Raw genomic sequence first — 20,345 nt, 5'->3', positions numbered from 1 at the left:
AGTTCATTATTGCATTTTCTCACATAAAATACTTATTCCATGTTCTAAATGTCGTTCATAACGTTCTTACAATCACAACATACCAATATTCATAATTCACCCCAATTTACTACTCAACAATGACACTATCCACTCATTCATGACCCATTTCCTATATCTTCTACAATCCATGTGTTTCAACTTTTCAAGTACCTTAAATAACATGTAAATACCATAAAACTTACCTTAGATTGTGTAGCAATAAGATTTGGGTGGGAATACTTCACTTGAGCAAAACCGTAGTTACACTTTCCATGGAATTTCTTGACTTGGATGGACTTTGATGTGTTTCTCACACTTAGTTTTGTTGGTTTGATGAAGTTGATCATCAATTTCTCATAATTTCGTGTATATTGAGTGTGTGTAAGGTTCTAGAGAATTCTTGAGTTGTGTAGAAGAAGAATGAAATGAAATTAATGTGGTGAAGTCCTAATATCAAATTTTAAAAACTGTCCCGACGAGATTCTACGGACATTTATACCGTCCGTATAAATTTATACGGTCCGTATAAGTGACCGTGAAACTGTTCCAGTAGTCATCCCATTCTGTGTCGATTTCACGGGACATTATACGGTCCGTATAAGTGACCGTGAAATCACCCACTTCCAAACATTCATTCTGTGACAATCCTACGGTCCATTATACGGACCGTATAACATTATACGGAATGTATGATCGACCGTATAACTCATTATTTCGCTGATCTTTTTCTTGTCACTTCATTTGATCTCTAATCCTTAGGGAACCTTCTTAGCACTTGTTTATCACTTCTTTAACAATCGAAGGGACGTTATAACTCTCTCTATAAAGCACTTTTTAATTATCATTAAATCGCTACTCGTAATTTCTTTCCGTTACACATCGTATGTCTTGCCTTTTCTCGGCAAACCTTCTACCCTTAAGTAAAATGTCTTTGAATCTCGATTAGGATCCTCAAATGTTATTTCTTACTTATCGAAACAACGTATATGTCGTGCCTTTTGCTAGTCTATTCACTATACGTTAATGGGGAATTTTTCGAGGTGTAATATGTTTAGCCTAGCTACTCGGGAGGAAGGGTAGCCACTATGGATCCTAGTGTGATAATGCCTAGCCATTCAGGAGGAAGAGTGGCCACTTCTGGGTTCGCTACCTGGGGTGTGATTATGCCTAGCTATTCGGGAGGAAGGATAGCCACTGTTCAATTTCATATTCCGGTGTGGTGCGTTGTGACAAGGGAACCTCTACGGTCACCCCTTCGATATGCTTGATTCTTGGGCTTGTATTGGCATGTGTGATATTATTATTTTCTCATGAAATTGTTGTTGTTAATTATGATCAATTGAAAGGCATATTTGAAGTTGTACCTTGACAAGAGGCCTTATAATTGGTTTTGATAATTCTTATTGAGATACACAAACTGAATAACTGTTCTTACATTAGTTTTCACATGATTTTCAAGACTGATTTCTTTATGTATTATTGTACTTTATTTTCATATCACTTGTTGTCCGCGAGGCACTCACTGAGTACGAAGTACTCATGCATACCATTGTTGTTTTTTTATGGTATGTTAGGTAACGGTGAAGAGCAGGTTCTTGATACTCCGGGCGTTTAGGAAGGACTTGCGATTGGTGCTGATTTGGTGAGCCCACACATTCATTCGTGGGACACCCTATTTATTTAATTCCATTTATTTATATTAGTCTCCGAGCTGAGTCCCGACGAGTTAGACATTCATTCCTTATTCTTAGGAGCTTCTTAGTATACATTCGAATGTGGGTAGAAGAAGAGTTGTTGTTTAACTCTTTTGGGCACACTATCATGTTTTGGTTGAATTATTTAAATTATAAAGACTTCCGCTGATTTAACTCTTATATTTATGATCTGTTTACATTTATTTTATTAAATTGTTGGAGGCGAATGTTGAACTTGGCGGGTTCAAGTGTTATTATTGCATCATTTAGGTTCTTCCGATGTTGTTCATGACGTCAGATGCCGGTCACGTCTAGGGTGGGTTTTGGGACGTGACAAGCTTGGTATCAGAGCCTAGGTTTAAATACGTCCTAGGATTATTGTCGGTGTCTGTGGAGCTGTGTCTGGTGGAGTTGACCTTGTGCAGGCTGATCACCTACATGACCGAGAAACTCCCAGGACATTTATAGGTGTTTCCTATTTTGTTGATTCTAAATCGTGTTGTGGAACTTCAAGTACTTTTAGGATCGTTCTAATTCGCTCGTTAATTCCTGCCTTGCAGAAATGGCTCTGACGCGATCCAAAAACGGTAACCGAGCATAAACCGCGAGAGCTAACCAAAATCTTGGGGGCGCGAATGCTGTTAATGGAAATAATACTGGAAATCAAGCACCACCCCCAGCACCGCCTGCTCCTGCTGTTCCTGTTGCGGGTGTGCCTGAGATTGGTACTATGCAAACGACTGCTCAAATGTTAACTGCGTTGGTTGCGGCTCAACAGCAGCGTGGAGGTGTGGGATCTCATGGTGGAGGCAGACTATTACACCTTGAAAATTTCTCCGCGAACGTACAGTGGATAGGCTAACAAAAGGCATAGCGTGTACGATGTTTTAATAAGAAGGGAACGACGTTTGACGACCCTAAGTAAGATTCCAAATGAAATTGCACTAGGAGATAGGTTATGCTCCATAATGACTAACTATAGGTTCTGAAAATGTGGAAAGTTGCAGATTTTCACTTTGGCCAGTTGATCGTAAAATGAAATACGAACCGTAAAGTAGTTTGCGGGCCGTAAACTGCCATGTTGTATTTCAACTTCCAAAACTTCAACTTTCTGTCAAATGCTTGAATGGTTAAAGACGACTTGAAATACGGATCATAAACTGAAATACAGCCCGTAAATTGTGTTTGTAAATCACCATGTCTCATCCTGATTTTCTGGTTCTGTTATGATTAAATACGTCCACGAAATACGGCCCGTAAACTGGAATACGGACCATAACTGAGTTTACGACCACTGTTGTACTTTCGACGACTGTTCATTTCAAATCAGATTTTAAGTCATTAAATAAGGGACCAAGTCTTATTTCATTTCACTTCCACATGACACCCCTTCTCTCTAAAACATCTCTCTACATTTATTCCACAAGAATTCAAGGATTTTTAGTGATCAACAACATAAACCAAGCAAATCAAATATAAGAAAATCCATTAAAGATCATTCAAGTCAAGAAATCTCATTGGAGATGAACTAGGGTTTTGCTCAAGTGGAGTATTATCAACCAAAGCTTGTTCCTACAAAATCTAAGGTAAGATTTATGATATTTCTTTGTTGTGTAAGGTATTTGAGAGTTGAAATACTTAGATTGTAGAAGGGTATAGAAAAATGGGTCATGAATGTGGAATAGTGCCATTTTGAGAAATAGCTTAACTTGAGTTACAATTCTTGATGTGTTGTGATGTAAATATGTTATAAATGATGTTGAGAACATGAGATGAGAAATGTATGAGAATGGACGTCATCGTACGTTATGGCCATTGATAATGTGGATGAATAATGACTATCGTTATAGTATTGTGAATGTATTATTGACGTTTGAGAGTTGATATACGCTGTAGAGGAATGTCGTATAAATAGAGGAGACGTTGCCCGATTTTCTCTAGTTTTTGTCATGTATGCTAGCTATCGATTCTAATGATAATATGACTTTAATGGAGGTAGAGACGTGATCTTCGGAGGAGAACGTGCAAGTGTAGAATAGTTCAACAGAAAGGTTTGTAAGGCTAACTCTTCTTTCATAAGGCATGGTTCTTTGGCCAAACGTCCAAATCTTCTATAAGACTACGATATCTTTCAAATGATTTGATCTTCCGAGCTTGTAAGCTCACGATTCTTAATACGCCACGATTGTACTAAGTTCCTCATATGACGAGTAAGCCTATAACATAGATGTAATGAACGACGATAATAGTGATAATGACATCGATGACGACTATAATGGTAATAGCGAGGATGATAATGATGACGACTACGATAGTAATGATAATAGTAAAGATGCTTATAAGTTATTATGTATATGAATCTATGTATGGTTATTATGGAACCCCGAGCTTATGAGGCCGGGTAGGATATGTAAATAAATAAGTATATGATTATGTAATACGCGCACACCTCTACAGATGGTACGGATAACCCTGACGCCTTGGTAGGGCCAGGTAGATATAACCCTGACGCTTTAGTAGGGCCAGGTAGATGTAACCCTGACGCCTTGGTAGGGCTAGGTGTGTGTAACCTTGAGCCTTGGTTGGCCAAGTATGTATGAAACACCGATCTGGCATGGTCGGGTATGTTATATAAGTGCTATGTAAATGATATGAATATGTATATGATATAGATATGAGTATGTATGCGAATATGAGTATAAATATGGAATGGATACGATTACAGATATGGATATGGATATATGTATGCAAATACGCATTAGAATGAAAGGTTTTTATGAAAGGCAAGTAAGTGCTTATGACGATGATATTACTATCTCCCATCCTGTGCTATTTTTCATGTTGCTTATTATGCTTCTACATTGATATTGATCATGCCTTACATACTCAGTACATTCTTCGTACTGACGTCCTTTTGTTTGTGGACGCTGCGTCAGGCCCGCAGGTGCACAGGGAGACAGACTTGATCCATAGCTACATTCTCAGGGACTACATAGCAGAGCTCCATTTCATTCGGAGCTATAGCTTTTGGGTACTTATTCTTTTGTGTACATAATTATGGGCATAGCGGGGTCCTGTCCCGCTTATGTGATATGTTATACTCTCCTTAGAAGCTCGTAGACATGTGTACGTGGTTAGATGTGTTTGGCCTTGTCGGCCTATATTTTGTATATCATTTTGTTAGCCTTGTCGGCTCATGTACGTTGACGTGGTATAGATGCCAATGATGATATAAAGGCATTGTTGTCCAATGGGATTAGTACGACTGATGAATAGAAATGTATGTTTAATTATGTGGCTCACCTAGATGTAAGTGTAAGTGCAAGCCAATGGGTGCCCGGGTGGGCTAGCACCGGGCGCTCGTCGCGGCCCCCTAGCCGGGTCGTGACACAGACTTAAGCAATTCCTAGACTTAAAGTCACCAGAGTTCTTTGGGTCACCAGAGGTGGATGACCCCCAACACTTTTTAGATGAGACCTTTAAGGCATTGAGGGCAATGGATGCCCAGAATTCAGAAGCTGTGAGGCTTGCTTCGTATCAGTTGAAGGATGTTTCTCACGTATGGTCTAAGATGGAAATGGGCACCTCTTCATATGCTAGCCTTTCTGTCACTTGCACATCATCTATTGGGACAATTCATGGGATCTCCAACACACTTACGGAGTATCGAAACATGGAAGACTGGATGGACTGATTCAAACTCCAAAGGCAAGTCCAACTCATAGGCTACATGACCCAACTTGCGGATAATTTTATAGGGCCAATGTATCGAGGACTTAATTTCCATTTCATGCCAAATCTCATCACCCCTTTCATTGGCGACACCTTCAAAAATACCCAATCATCAACTTGAAATTCCAAGTCTCGCCGGCGGTTGTCTGCATAAGATTTTTGGCGACTTTGGGCTGTCAACAATCGATCTCGGATCACCTTGACTTTTTCTATCGCTTGCTGAATCAATTCAGGGCCTATTAACTATACTTCTCCTGTTTCAAACCATCCAATTGGGGATCTACACTTCCTTCCATATAAAGCTTCATACGGAGCCATTTGGATACTGGAATGATAACTATTGCTATATGCAAATTCGATTAGAGGCAAATGATCATCCCAGCTTCCTCCGAAATCTAGAACACATGCTTTTAGCATATCCTCCAAGGTCTAAATAGTACGTTCGGCTTGTCCATCAGTCTGCAGATGAAATGCCGTACTAAGCTTCACTTGGGTACCTAGACCTTCTTGAAAGGATTTCCAGAAATTGGCTGTAAACTGTGCTCCACTATCTGTGATAATGGATAGTGGAATACCATGGAGTCGCACAATTTCCTTGAGATACAACCTTGCATAATCTTCAGCCGAGTATGTGATCCTGACCGGAAGAAAATGAGCTGCTTTCGTAAGTCTGTCCACAATCACCCATATGGAATCATACTTGCCTCGGGAACGAGGTAACCCCAAAATAAAATCCATGTTGATCACTTTCCATTTCCAAGTAAGGATTTCTATTTCTTGCAATAATCCTCGTGGCTTTTGACATTGGGCTACAAATTCTGCTATGTCTCTCTTCATGCCATCCCACCAATATATCAATTTGAGATCGTGATACATCTTTGTTGCACCTGGGTGAATAGAATAACGAGAATAATGGGCTTCTTCTAGAACTCGCCGGCGCAATTCTGCAACATTCGGCACTCATAGCCTGCCTCGGTATCTAAGAATTCCATCCATAGAAGTTTCAAATGGAGACTTCTCTTTTTCATGAACTTTGTCTGTATAATGGCTCAACTGAGGATCTTAATACTGACGCTCTTTTACTTCCATATTCAGGGATGAAACTATGGGATCATTAATACTAATCCCTGCACTACCCGAATCAATTACACGCACTCCAAGATTAGCTAATTGGTGGAGCTCGTGAACCATCTCTCTCTTTTCTGGGGAAAATTCACATAGGCTACCCATTGATCGGCGGCTAAGCGCATCAACTACTACATTAGCATTTCCAGGGTGGTATAAAATACTTACATCATAGTCTTTTAACAATTCTAACCACCACCTTTGCCGCAGATTTAACTCCTTCTGCTTGAAAATGTACTGAAGACTCTTGTGATCTGTATAGATATCAACATGCATACCATACAAGTAATGTCTCCACATCTTTAATGCATGAATAACTGCAGCTAATTCGAGGTCATGAGTTGGATAGTTCTTTTCATGTTGCCGCAACTGTCTTGAAGCATAAGCAATAACATTACCGTGCTGCATTAACACGCATCCTAACCCAACGTCGGAAGCATCACAGTACACAACATAGCCATCTGGCCCTTCTGGAAGTGTTAAGACTGGAGCTGAGGTTAATCTGTCCTTCAACTCTTGGAAGCTGCGTTCACAAGCATCATCTCACTGGAACTTAGCTGACTTTTGGGTTAGCTTCGTCAAAGGGGCCGAAATAGACGAACATCCTTCTACGAACCTTCTATAGTACCCTGCCAATCCCAGAAAACTACGAACTTCTATAGGTGTCGTAGGCCTTGGCCAAGTCTTCACGGCTTCAATTTTCTGGGTGTCGACTCGAATGCCATTATCTGAAATAACATGGCCCAGAAATGTTACAGAATTCAGCCAAAACTCGCACTTTGAGAATTTTGCATATAATTCTCGGGCTCGAAGAATTCCAAGAACAATTAGTAAGTGATCGGCATGTTCTGATTCTGTGCGAGAATATACCAGAATATCATCAATTAATACTATCATGAATAGATCCAAGATTGTCCTGAATACATTATTCATCAAGTTCATGAACACTGCCGGAGCATTAGTCAACCCAAACGAGATCACCCGGAATTTATAATGGCCATATCTAGTTCTTAATGTTGTTTTGGGAATATCTTCTTCTCTAACTCTCACTTGATGATAACCTGACCTCAAGTTTATTTTAGAAAACCACTTGGCACCCTGTAGTGGATCAAACAAATCATCGATCCTTAGGAGGGATACTTGTTCCTTATTGTCACCTTATTCAACTGCCTATAATCAATGCACATTCGAAGGGAACCATCTTTCTTTCTCACGAACAAGACGGGTGCTCCCCATGGTGATGAACTGGGTCTAATAAACCCCTTTTCAAGCAAATCTTTCAACTGTGCCTTTAGCTCTTTCAATTCTACCGGAGCCATTCGATACAGAGGAATAGAAATAGGCTTGGTGTCCGGCAACACATCAATAGCGAAATCAATTTCTCTTTCAAGAGGAAGGCCTGGAAGTTCATCTGGAAATACATCCGAAAATTCATTCACTACCAAAACGGATTGGAAAGTTGGTGACTTTTCTTCGGTGTCATGTACTCGGACTAAGTGATAAATGTAGCACTTGGCTATCATCTTTCTTGCCTTAAGGTAGGAAATAAACCTACCTTTTGGGGATGTTGTATTACCCTTCCATTCAAGTACGGGCTCTCCCGGAAATTGAAATCGAACTATTTTCATTCGACAATCAACACTGGCATAACATGAAGCCAACCAATCCATACCCATAATCACATCGAAATATAGTATTTCCAGCTTAATTAAATCAGCTTTGGACTAGCGATTGCATATCACAAGTACACAATTTTTATACACTTGTCTAGTTATCACGGTATCACCAACCGGAGTAGATACCTCAAAAGGTTTAATTGGCTCGGGTTTCACCCCAATACGACCAGCAACATATGGAGTAATATAAGAGAGTGTAGAACCCAAATCTACCAATGCATACACATCTTGGGAAAATATAGATAATGTACCTATAACCACATCCGGGGAGGACTCAAGATCCTGTCGTTCAGCTAAAGCATACACACGGGGCAGAGTGGCACCTGAAGTGGATGCTCCCCCTCTACCTCTACCTCGACCTGCTGACATCTGGGGAGTCTGCCCTACCGGGCGCACGGAAGATGAACTAGCCACTATTCCTGTGGGCTGAGCCCCACCACTGCCATACCTCGAGGGATAATCTCGCGTCAAGTGCCCAGTCTGTCCACAAACATAGCAAGCATCTATGCCCTGCCGGCATGGCCCCGAGTGTAATTTTCCGCACTGGCTACATCATGGAACTGGTGGTCTCTTCTGACTATAATCACCCCCAAACTGAGAACCCGAAGCTCTCGAACTCTTACCCTGTCCTAAAGGAAAGGAGCGAACAAATCTCCTATCTGCAAATCGTGGAGGCGCACTAGTCACTGACTGGCCTGAAGGTCGGGAATAAGTCTGCCTCGATCCCCCTCTATAATCGCTACCTGCCACCATAGATCTGGCCCTCTTGCTTTGCCTTCTGTCAATGTCGGGATCACCCCTTTGCGGATGTCGTTGTCCTTCTAAATTCTTGGCATGGGCTTGTATTCAAAAAATATCCATCCCTTCTTGTAACGAAGCCATCAAAAAATCCTTGAACAAATGTGGCCCCAAGCCACTCACAAAGCGATGCACTCTATCTCCTAAGTCGGCCACCATAGTCGGAGCACATCTAGCCAAGAAATTAAATTGAAGGCTATATTCCTGGGCACTCATACTTCCTTGATTTAGATTTAAGAACCTATCCGCTCTAGCTCGGCGGACCTCAGGTGGCAAATACTGACGGATGAAAGCATCTACAAATTCTTGCCACACGGGAGGAGGCACATTTTCCTTCCTTGATGCTAGCCAATTATTGCACCACAATACCGCCACATCTCGGAGTCTATAAGATGCCAACTCCACATATTCAGTTTCGGAGGCATGAATAATCCTCAATGTTCTCAGCATCTCATCAATAAAACCTTGCGGGTCTTCATCTTGCTTTGAACCGAAAAACTCCAGAGGATTCAAACTCATAAAGTCACGGGCTCTGGTACTAGCTGCCCGATCACTTGAACTCACATTCTGCCGCTGTGCCTGGGCAGCAACCAACTGTGTCAATAGATGAATGGCCTCGGTCACTTGTTGAACCGAAGCAACCGGTGGAGGAACTGGAGCTGAAGCTCCTCCTTGTTCTTCTACATTGGGCGGGGTGGAGGAAGTATTAGATGGAGCCTCATTTTGTGACTCGCCCTCTTCTACATTCATTGGCGGCTCTCTTTCTACCCGCCTTTTAATCATAGTCCTGCCCTTCTGGGCGGCCATAGCTTTTTCCTTTTGCGGCATTTCTGAAATCATAACACACTATTAAGAGGGGAAAATCTTATAACACAGCTCTATCGCACGATCTTCTAAGATGAAAGACGGTCATTTTTCCTAAATTCCCTGTAGCCTCTTATTTATTGGTGTGGCGCGCAACACACATAAACAAGACTCTACTAGACACGGCTCGCAGACAATTCCTAGGACTGAACTGCTCTGATACCACTTTTGTCACGACCCGACTAGGGGCCGTGACGGGTACCCGGGGCTAACCACCGAGCACCACTAATTTCCTTACTCATAATAGTCATTGTACAATTCTTTACCATTCATATATTCATAATCATAAGACAACCATTTTTCATTCGGAAAACATAATTAATTTTATATACATAAGCCCTTCGGCTATCAAAATAATAATATGTACACAATCGTAGCATCGTGAGACCATACTACCCACACATGCGTATCTATGATCCTCTACTAGAGTACTAGACATATGGACGGGACAAGACCCTGTCTTGCCCAAAATACATATACATATATATATATACACAAAAGAATAAACCAAGTAGCACCTCCAGAACAATGGAGTGCTCTCAAGTCAGCTGATAGCTCCTACAAGTCTGGATCAAACTCACCTCCCAGTCTACTTGTGGGCATGAACACAGCGTCCAAAGAAAATGGACGTCAGTACGAACATTGTACTGCGTATGTAAGACAAGAACGACGTAAACATACTAGAAGAATCATGAGCCTTAAGAGGAAGGTATAACCTGCATGAGTTTCATAGGTGAATACATCTCATACATATATCGTATATTTATATAAACATAGTACATATGTCATCACAGCGCATATATCATCACATCATAATCCTCATCTTTAACCCTCATCCCGGTAACTATCATATGCCGCCCACTAGTGGTGATCATGTCCGGCCTTCTAGGCACGGTGTATACATAGCAGCCCGTCTTAACGGTGACATGCCTGGCCATTTTGGCACGGTGTATTCATAGCAGCCCGTCTTAACGGTGACATGCCCGTCCATTTAGGCACGGTGTATTCATTGCAGCCCGCATTAGCGGTGACATGTCCAGCCATCTAGGCACGGTGTATTCATAGCAGTCCGCATTAGCGGTGACATGTCCGGCCATCTAGGCACGATGTAATCATATCATCATATACCCATCGTAACTCAATCCTTTCATACATATCATAGGTAGGTTATAAACTTACATTATTGATTATCTCATAGACATATCCTGACTTAGATCATTATACATTTATCATAAGAACATACACTAGAATTTGGAGGCAATTATGGCTATGTCGGGGTGATATAAGGTCGTGAGCCCCCGATTATATTATGGAGTAATCATCAACATCATATCTCACCTTGAAGGAACTAACAATTTAAGGTGAGTGTACGCAAAGAGAAGCATCAACGAAACCATACTTAGAATTATTAGTTTCATGGACATCGTATTTTACACAAGGATTAGTCATACTTATATTCATCATCATCACTATCATGCTCGTATGGTATTTCCTTTCTTAATCATGTGCGTATGTAGCTTTGTATATTCATGGACTCATAGTCTCCATCGTGTAGAATGATCATGGAGAATTAAGAAGATTCATGCCTTAGAAGGAAAGGATTAGCCTTACATAGCTTTTTTCGTTTAACTAATCTATCTCTTGCTTGATCTCCTTCAATGCCCACGTTTCTACCTTCAAGAGAAGTCGCAAGAGCATGAGCTAATCGATTACTTAAACGTACTTACTAAAGCTAAAGAGAATCGGGCAGCATTTCCTTTGTTTATACAACTTTTCCCCATATTATATATCAACTCCCAACATCCATGACAACATTCACAATATCGCAAACAACAATCATCATTCATCTACATTACCCACATTTCACCATTTCACTCCAATTTCTCCATAATCATGGTCGTAGTTCATTATTGCATTTTCTCACATATAATACTTATTCCATGTACTAAATGTCGTTCATAACATACTTACAATCACAACATACCAATATTTATAATTCACCCCAATTTACTACTCAACAATGACACTATTCACTCATTCATGACCCATTTCCTATATCTTCTACAATCCATGTGTTTCAACTTTCAAGTACCTTAAATAACATGTAAATACCATAAAACTTACCTTAGATTGTGTAGCAATAAGCTTTGGGTGGAAATACTTCACTTGAGCAAAACCGTAGTTTCACTTTGCATGGAATTTCTTGACTTAGATGGACTTTGATGTGTTTCTCACACTTAGTTTTGTTGGTTTGATGAAGTTGATTATCAATTTCACATTATTTCGTGTATATTCAGTGTGTGGAAGGTTCTAGAGAATTCTTGAGTTGTGTAGAAGAAGAATGAAATGAAATTAATGTGGTGAAGTCCTTATATCAACTTTTAAAAACTGTCCCGACGAGATTCTACGGACACTTATACGGTCCGTATAAATTTATACGGTTCGTATAAGTGACCGTGAAACTGCTCCCGTTGTCATCCCATTTTGTGTCGATTTCACGGCACATTATACGATCCGTATAAGTGACAATGATATCACCCCCCTCCACAACTTCATTCTGTGACAATCCTACGGTCCATTATACGTGTTACACCTCGAAAATTTCTCCGTGAACGTACAACGAGTAGACCAACGAAGTGTATGAGCGTGCGATGTTTTACTAAGTAGGAAATGACTATTTATGAATTTTGGAAATGAGAAAGTTACAGATTTGCACTTCGACCCAGTGGGTCGTAAAATAGAATACGGCCCGTAAAGTGGTTTACGGACCGTAAACTGCCATCGTCCTTCAACATTCCAAAAACATCAACTTTCTGCCAAACGACGAAATGGTTAAATACGACTCAGAATACGAATCGTAAATTTAAATACGGCCCGTAAACTGTGACCGTAAACCACCATGACTCCAGCAAACCTTTCTGTTTCTGATATGCTTAAATACGGTCGTGAAGGACGGACCGTAAACCAGAATACGTCCCGTAAACTGGGTTTACGACCACTGTGCACCCGACCACTGTTCATTAAAAATCAGGTTTAGAGTTATGTAAAGGGACCCTAAGCTCATTTATTCATTTCTCATCTACACGACTCAAGAAGTCTCTAGAACACTCTAAACACTTCATTCACAAGAATTTAAGAGGACCAAAGGAAAATTAAGGTCAATAACATCAAATCCATGAAATCAAGTGTAAGAATCACATCAAAGTTCATCTACACCAAGCAATTGCCAAGGAAGTGAATATGGGTTTTGGCTTAGAAGAGTATTGCTACTCAAGGCTCGTTCCTACAACATCTAAGGTAAGTTTGATGACCTTCTCATGATGATTGAAGTATTAAAACGTTGAAACACTTGGATTATGGAAGAGTGTAGTAAATGGGTCATAAAATGTGAATAGTGCCATAATTGAATGACAGTTGGATTGAATTATGAATGTTTGGTAGTTGATATAGAATATGGGAAAAGTAGTATAACCAAAGGAAGTGCCGCCCAATTTTCCCTAGAAATAGTAGCGCGTTATTATAGTCGATTAACTAACGTAAATGCGAATTCTCTTTTTAAGGTAGAAACGCGATATCGAAGGAGAACAAGCGAACGATAGCTTAGTTAAACGTCAAAGGTATGTGAGGCTATTCCCTTCTTTCTAATGGCATGAATCTCATAACATAATTTTCCTCCTCTTCATGAGTTCCTATATTCCGGAATGCTAAAAGCCTACATCTATGAACGGTAATATAAGATAAGAGATATCATATGATGATCCTAAAATGGCATGATGTTATTTATTGCTCACACTCACCTTATATGTTAGTTCCTTCAAGGTGAGGCAGGATGTCGATAATTGCTCCATAATGAAATTGGGGATCACGACCTTACGTCAACCCGATAAAGTAAAGTTGTTCATAAGCCTTATGCATGTATTATGATGAGTATGTTACGATAAGCATATTATGATGAGCATGTATGATGATGATATAACACCGCGCCTAGTTTGCCGGGCAGTCACCGCTAAGGCGGACAGCTATACGATACACCATGGCCAAATGGCATGGGCAGACACCACTAGTGGGCGGCATGAGATGATACCCCGGACACGGGAGGCCTGCACGCAGGCTAATGTTATGATTATCACACCGGTCCGATATGGACGGACAGCTTATACTTTATGCATACATGATATGATGATGAGTATGAGTAAGACAGCATGACTTAATTCTTGTGGAGTTATTATTTGGAATGTTCTAGAGGTCTCTTGAGTTGTTGGGTGAATAATGAAGTAATATGAAGCCTAAGTCCCTTTTTAAAATCACAAAATCTGATCTTTAATGAATTCTCGTCGGGGTGAACAGTGGTCGTAAACCACCATATACGGACCGTATTTTGATTTACGGTCCGTCCTCCATGGCAGTATTTTATCATTTCAAGAACTGAAAGTTTTGGCTGAGGGACATGGCAGTTTACGACCTGGTTTACGGGCCGGGCCGTCCTCCAAGTCGTGTTTAACCATTTCAAAGACAGAAAGTTTGGCTGATGGACATGGTAGTTTACGACCTGGTTTACGGTCCGTAAACCAGTTTATGGGCCGTAAACTGGGTCGTATTTTAACCATATCCAACAGTTACAGAAAGTTGAGATTTTTGACAAGCTGGAGGACGACTGCACTATACGGTCCGTAAATCACTTTACGGGCCGTATAGTGCCATATACGACCGCTGTGCTAAAAACATTTCCGCGACTTTCTTATTTCCAAAAATTCTTAATTAGCCATTCCCGACTTAATAAAACATCATTCACTCAATTTTTCATCATTCCACTCATCATACATGTGCAACGACTCAAGACAGCTCAGAGTCGATAAAAGTCGCTCAGATTTGATAAAAGTCTTATATGGATATGAGGCATCGCGAGTCAGAGTTTGTTGTTGGTGACAAGGTCTTCTTAAAAGTGTCACCAATGAAGGGAGTGATGCAGTTTGGTAGAAAGGGTCAGCTTAGCCCTCATTTTATTGGCCTTTATGAGATTTTTAGGAGAATGGGGAAGGTGGCTTATGAATTGAAGTTACCGTCTGACATGGCCATGGTACATCATGTGTTTCACATTTTGATATTGAGGTTGTATAAACCTAATCCTTCTCATGTCTTATCTTATGAAGAGATTGAAATCAGCGAGGGGTTATCTTATGAAGAGAAACCGATTCAGATCTTAGATCGACAGGTTTGAAGGTTGAGGACGAAAGATGTGGCTTCGGTGAAAGTCCTGTGGTGTGTTGAACCTTTAGGTTATTGGGTCCTTGTGAAAGTCTAGATTAGAAATGTGAATTCCTTCTTTTTTGTTCTGGCTCAGAAGATATGTGATGTGGCGTGACTTTACGCCACTATCGATGCTTTTTAACTATAAGTTTTACTTGTTTTTAAGCAAGTCTATGTCATTTTACGAAGTTTTTGTCATGTTTCAGGTAATACGAGGTCCCTAGAGCCTAAGTATGGAAAACAAGCAAAAAAGTTGCAAAAACTGGAAATAACTGGAGGTTCTGGAAATTATTGGCGAAATATTGCTCTGCGCGATCGCGCAGTAAGGTCACGCGTTCGCGGTCACGCGCGTCCGTGACTCTGCGCGAACACGCAGTAAGTTCACGCGTTCGCGGTCACGCGCGTTCGTGACTCTGCGCGATCGCGATACTTCTTCACGCATTCGCGATACATAAACGAAGCAATTGCACGCGATCGCGCAGTGACGTGGTGCGATCGCACTGAAGGTTTTTCGGGAATTTTCAACCAGAACCTTGGATTTGACGATTTCTTCCGTTCCAGTTCATATAAATAGAAAATTAGGGCAAAACATCAGATATCTTTTGCAGCTTTCACAAGTTGGAGGCTCGGGTTCTACAAAAATGTTCTCTCTTGTATTTAATCCTTGTTGATGGAAATCTCTTGGTAACAATAAAGATTGACACTCTTATTGTGCTTATTTATTCATTTGCATTGTTCTTAATCAAGTAAGTTTTTGCTATTTTAATTATTCTTGTTCATGAATGTTTTCAAGGGATTAGCTAACCTTTGAACTCGCCCATTTACTTTGTTTGAAACTCGGAAGAGGAAGAACGGAGTTGGGATAGAATAATTAACATGAATTTGGGGCGTTAACCCTCATCTAATAGAAGTTGACCTAGGAATAGGCAATACCACTTGTAGCCATATTCAGGTGTTCTTAATGCTCCTAATTGCTTGAGGGATCTTCAATTGTGTAGTCTAGTTAATCTTCTGAAGAAGTTAATTTAGAGTCATTATCCGAGGCTAAATAACATAAACTTGCTATTATTTACAATTCGTGAAATAGATTGGATCGTTACTTGAGAAGTAGTTTCCCTCCTTCTATTCTTGTTGCCATTGATCAATTTACTTGCTTTCTAGATTAGAATTTATATTTTCATATTTTATAAAAACCTTATCAAAAACCACCATTGATGCGTTCGGGCATAGCTATTGTTAGTGATAATTCCTAATCTGCTTAAATCACCTACATATTGTTCTCTGTGGGATTCGACCCCAACCTTGTTGGGTTACTATATTTGACAACGTCCGCGTTATACCATTAATAGTTGTAATTTGAGCGTATCAATATGGTTGTGGGGAATCCTTGTAAGGATCACATCATTTCTGTTACACCTCGTATTTCGTGTACATTAAAGTTTCATCTTAAGTCGTTTGTCGAAGGCTCGTATTGGGAATCATTTAGGAAGTTGTATATGAGGCCCATGGGTGCATCTCGGAGTTATATAAGTTCTTAGATATGTTTGGAAAACAGTACGGAGGTTAGACGTCAAACGAATCGGAACGAATACGTTTCACCGACCGTGAAAATATTAGTTGGCCACCGTGGAATGGCTGGCAGCCTGGTGGATTACTGGAAATTTCTCATGGAACCTTTCGCAATCCATGAAAACTTTCATGGCCATGAAAGTGAACCGTGAAAATAAGGCGGTGGAGATTTGTCCTTTGGTTATAAATTAATTCCCACGACTTGGGGCTCATTTGTTTCATAAAAACAGAACCCTAATGACCCTTTAAGCTCTCCCAATCATCCATAATTATCCCAAACCATTTCAAGAGAAGATCAAGCTTTAAAACCTCAAGTAATTCATAGAAGGTGTTTGTTCTTGCTTCTTGTTGAAGTTGTGGCGACAAAGTCTTAAAGTAAGTGGTATGGGCTGAAGTTCTTCAACTTATAAGGTATGTTCTTCATTCTATCTCTTGAATTGTTTTGGAGGTTTAACAAGTCTTAAAAGTAAAAACAATCATGGTGGAAAGATCATAAGGTGTTGTGTTGAAGTTATTGGCTATGGACTGATTTTGAAAGGAAGTTTTGGACTGATTTGGGTCTAGTTTGAATGTAATCTCTTGGCTATGGTATTTTTGATGTTGTTATTGATGTTTTTGTAGGTGTTTTGGAGTTAGATGGAAGTAGACAATATAGGGAAAATGCTGTCCAAATTCCGTCAACTCACCAATTAGTTTAATTTGACCTAATAAGGGTTTCAACAACTTAACCTTAGAATCATCTTAAAAGTATATTTGCAAGCTCGGGGAGATAGACGTTGAGTAGTTAAGTGAACGACAAGGTATGTTAAGGCTGTCCCTTTCTTTCTTTTGGCATGATCATAGTGGCACGAACATATACAAATGACATCCATAATGACACCATTCGTAAAAATATTAGGAGCCTATATTCTTGGTCTTCTTACAATGTTATTGATCTTGTCTTATGGTTATTGATCTTATCTTAGGATTATTGATCCTTCAAAGTAAATTACATTGATGATGTTAGCTCCATAGGTGGAAATCAGAAGTATAACAACCTTACGTCACTCCGATAGAGTCATAACACTTCTTGGGGCTCTCATGCATACTTTATATATATATATATATATATATATTTCATGACCCCGCGCTGCGCTATAGTCAGCTGGATACGACACCTATTGTGCACACCACTACAGTTGGGTACAGTATCATAATGATGGCCCCAAGAGTGGCTTAATGATAATGGTGCAGCCCCACAGTGTGTCTTATATATATATGTATGTAAATGTTTGTCACGACCCAATTTCACCAAGTCATGCGGGCACCTACCTTTCCCACCTCGATAAGCGAACCCTTATCCTAACAATCACAAAAACATAAATAGAGCGGAAGAAGATAGAATGATGTAAATCTCGCGATAATAATGTTATGTCCCATGTTTTCGTATATTTGGAAATTGAGAAATAATTACGATTTATGTGTTATAAGGAAATATTTTGATTTTGGTGAATATGACTATGTTGGTTATGGAATCATTAATGTCAAGACCTCGGGGAAGGCCGAGGGTAAATTTGGAATTTCGGAAATTAGTTTCGGGAATTACAGAACGGGACTTTTTAAGAGTTGGGCGAAAGAAATTATGACACAAATGAAGCCCAACAATTTGAAGGGGGGCCGGCCATAGCAATTGGCCCAAGCCCACTTTTAAAGGGTCATGTGCTATGCACATGACCCCTAAATGGATATATATGTGATTCTACACTTAGAATTATCTAAGAGCAATCAAAAAAATTCAAGAACACCCAAAAAAAAGGGCTCTCGGCCGTGACTAAGAAAAGAGAAAGAAAAAATTTCCAAGCTTGGTTATTGATCCAAAAATCCTAATCTCTACATAGTTGTGAAGTGCTCAAGACGCTCTTCAACGTGAGATAATTTATTTGTCAGAAGAATCACGTTTGCAACAAGTCGGAATTTCAAGAAAAGGTAAGAATTTTACCCTTTTAATGTTATGAAATTGGTATGAATATGATAAGGATTGAGAATAGACGAGAACCTCGTAGTTTTGATGTATATAGAAAGCCGTGTGTGTGTGTGTGTATGGTGTGTTGGCCGTGAGTTATATGCAGTGCAAAGGCATGGGAATTTTATCTTGTTTAGTTGGTTTGTGGCGTCGTTATAACATTTATGTTGTAAATAATTGATTGATGAATTAAAGTGGCGTTGGAAAATGATTTTGGACGTTATCGGAAAGTGTATACCTTTGGTATAATTGTGTATATCATTGTATATCTTTGATGCTAAAGACTTTAAATATGATTTATGGTTGATATTAATGAATTCGGAATGAAATGACACAAGTTAGAACGTTCGTTGTAAGTTTTGATGTTTTGAAAGAATTATGGAAAGTAATGAATCTTGGGCAATTTTGTATATGGCTTGGAATGTATTTGGAATGTGATTGAATAATCTTGAATGAGTGAATGAATACAATAATATGGATATAGATTTGGAGTTTTGGAAGTTTGAATGAAAAGTTGCCAACTTAGGTAATAAGGTAGAACTTTGAAGCTAGAGTGGTTTGATTATGATTTGTGTTGTTGTTGATGTGTGGGCTGTTGTTGTTGATGTATTTTGAGCCGAGCTAAGTCTCGGGGGTGTTAGATTTATAGGGGAAATGCTGCCGAAATTTCGGTAGGCAAAAATGAAGTTAATGGCATTTTTAAGCCTAAGAATCTCAATTGGTAACTTTGACCATTTGCAGATTTTAGACGAAACGGGACTTGACTTTTGGGAGAGCATACGACGTCTGTAAGGTATGTAAAGCTTCCCACTTCTTCGTTTGGCATGTCTTAGTATGCTAGGTGAATATTGGAACTTCCGGAGCATTTCTGCTCCTCGAAACCCGAATCACAGAAAAGTTACTATTCATTCAATTCAATTGAAGCCTAAGGGCTCTATTTTGGCTAGAATGCCACCAATCGTCCGAAACCTATCGAAATGTGATCGGGTCACCTGGTAATGATTATGTATGACCTTTTGGCCTATTAATGTTCGTGAATTATGTTCGCCACCTCAATCTGACTTGAGGTGGGCCCGCTAACCCCGAGACGCCCTATTTGTCCTATCGGGCTCTCCTTTGGAATAAGATTTGATATGAACCCTTTGATTTTGAAACGTTCTGCTATGGGCTATGTTTTGAATATTATGATATGCTAAGTTACGTTTTGAGCCATACGTAATATTTTGGAAACGTTTTGTGAAATGAAACTTTGTATCGACTAAGTATTCGATTATTTTGTACTATGAAATGACTTATGAGACTACTAAGTTTTGAAAGGCTATTTTGAAATATGGATTGCATTTGTTTGCTCACGACTCTGCTCGTGCCTTATGATGACTTCGTTCACCGGTTCCCGGGCCGGTTATGATTCGTGCGCCTTATAATAATTCGGCCGTATGCTGTGTTATGGTTCCCGAGGCTTCGCCATAGGGCTGGGTTCCGTTTGGAGTTATGCTATGATATGGCTCGTGATGCGATACGCTCACCTATGATTATGCTTGTGTTCGGGGATGTACGGAGATTTGAAACCTTCTGGTGTTATGCTGTGTGTGGCGCCAGCGTCGGAGTGGCGACCAC

This window comes from Lycium barbarum, chromosome 1 (genome assembly GCF_019175385.1).
Source record: "Lycium barbarum isolate Lr01 chromosome 1, ASM1917538v2, whole genome shotgun sequence".
Classification (NCBI taxonomy): domain Eukaryota; kingdom Viridiplantae; phylum Streptophyta; class Magnoliopsida; order Solanales; family Solanaceae; genus Lycium; species Lycium barbarum.
The sequence above is the reverse complement of the archived record's forward strand: the minus strand, read 5'-3'. Positions refer to the sequence as shown.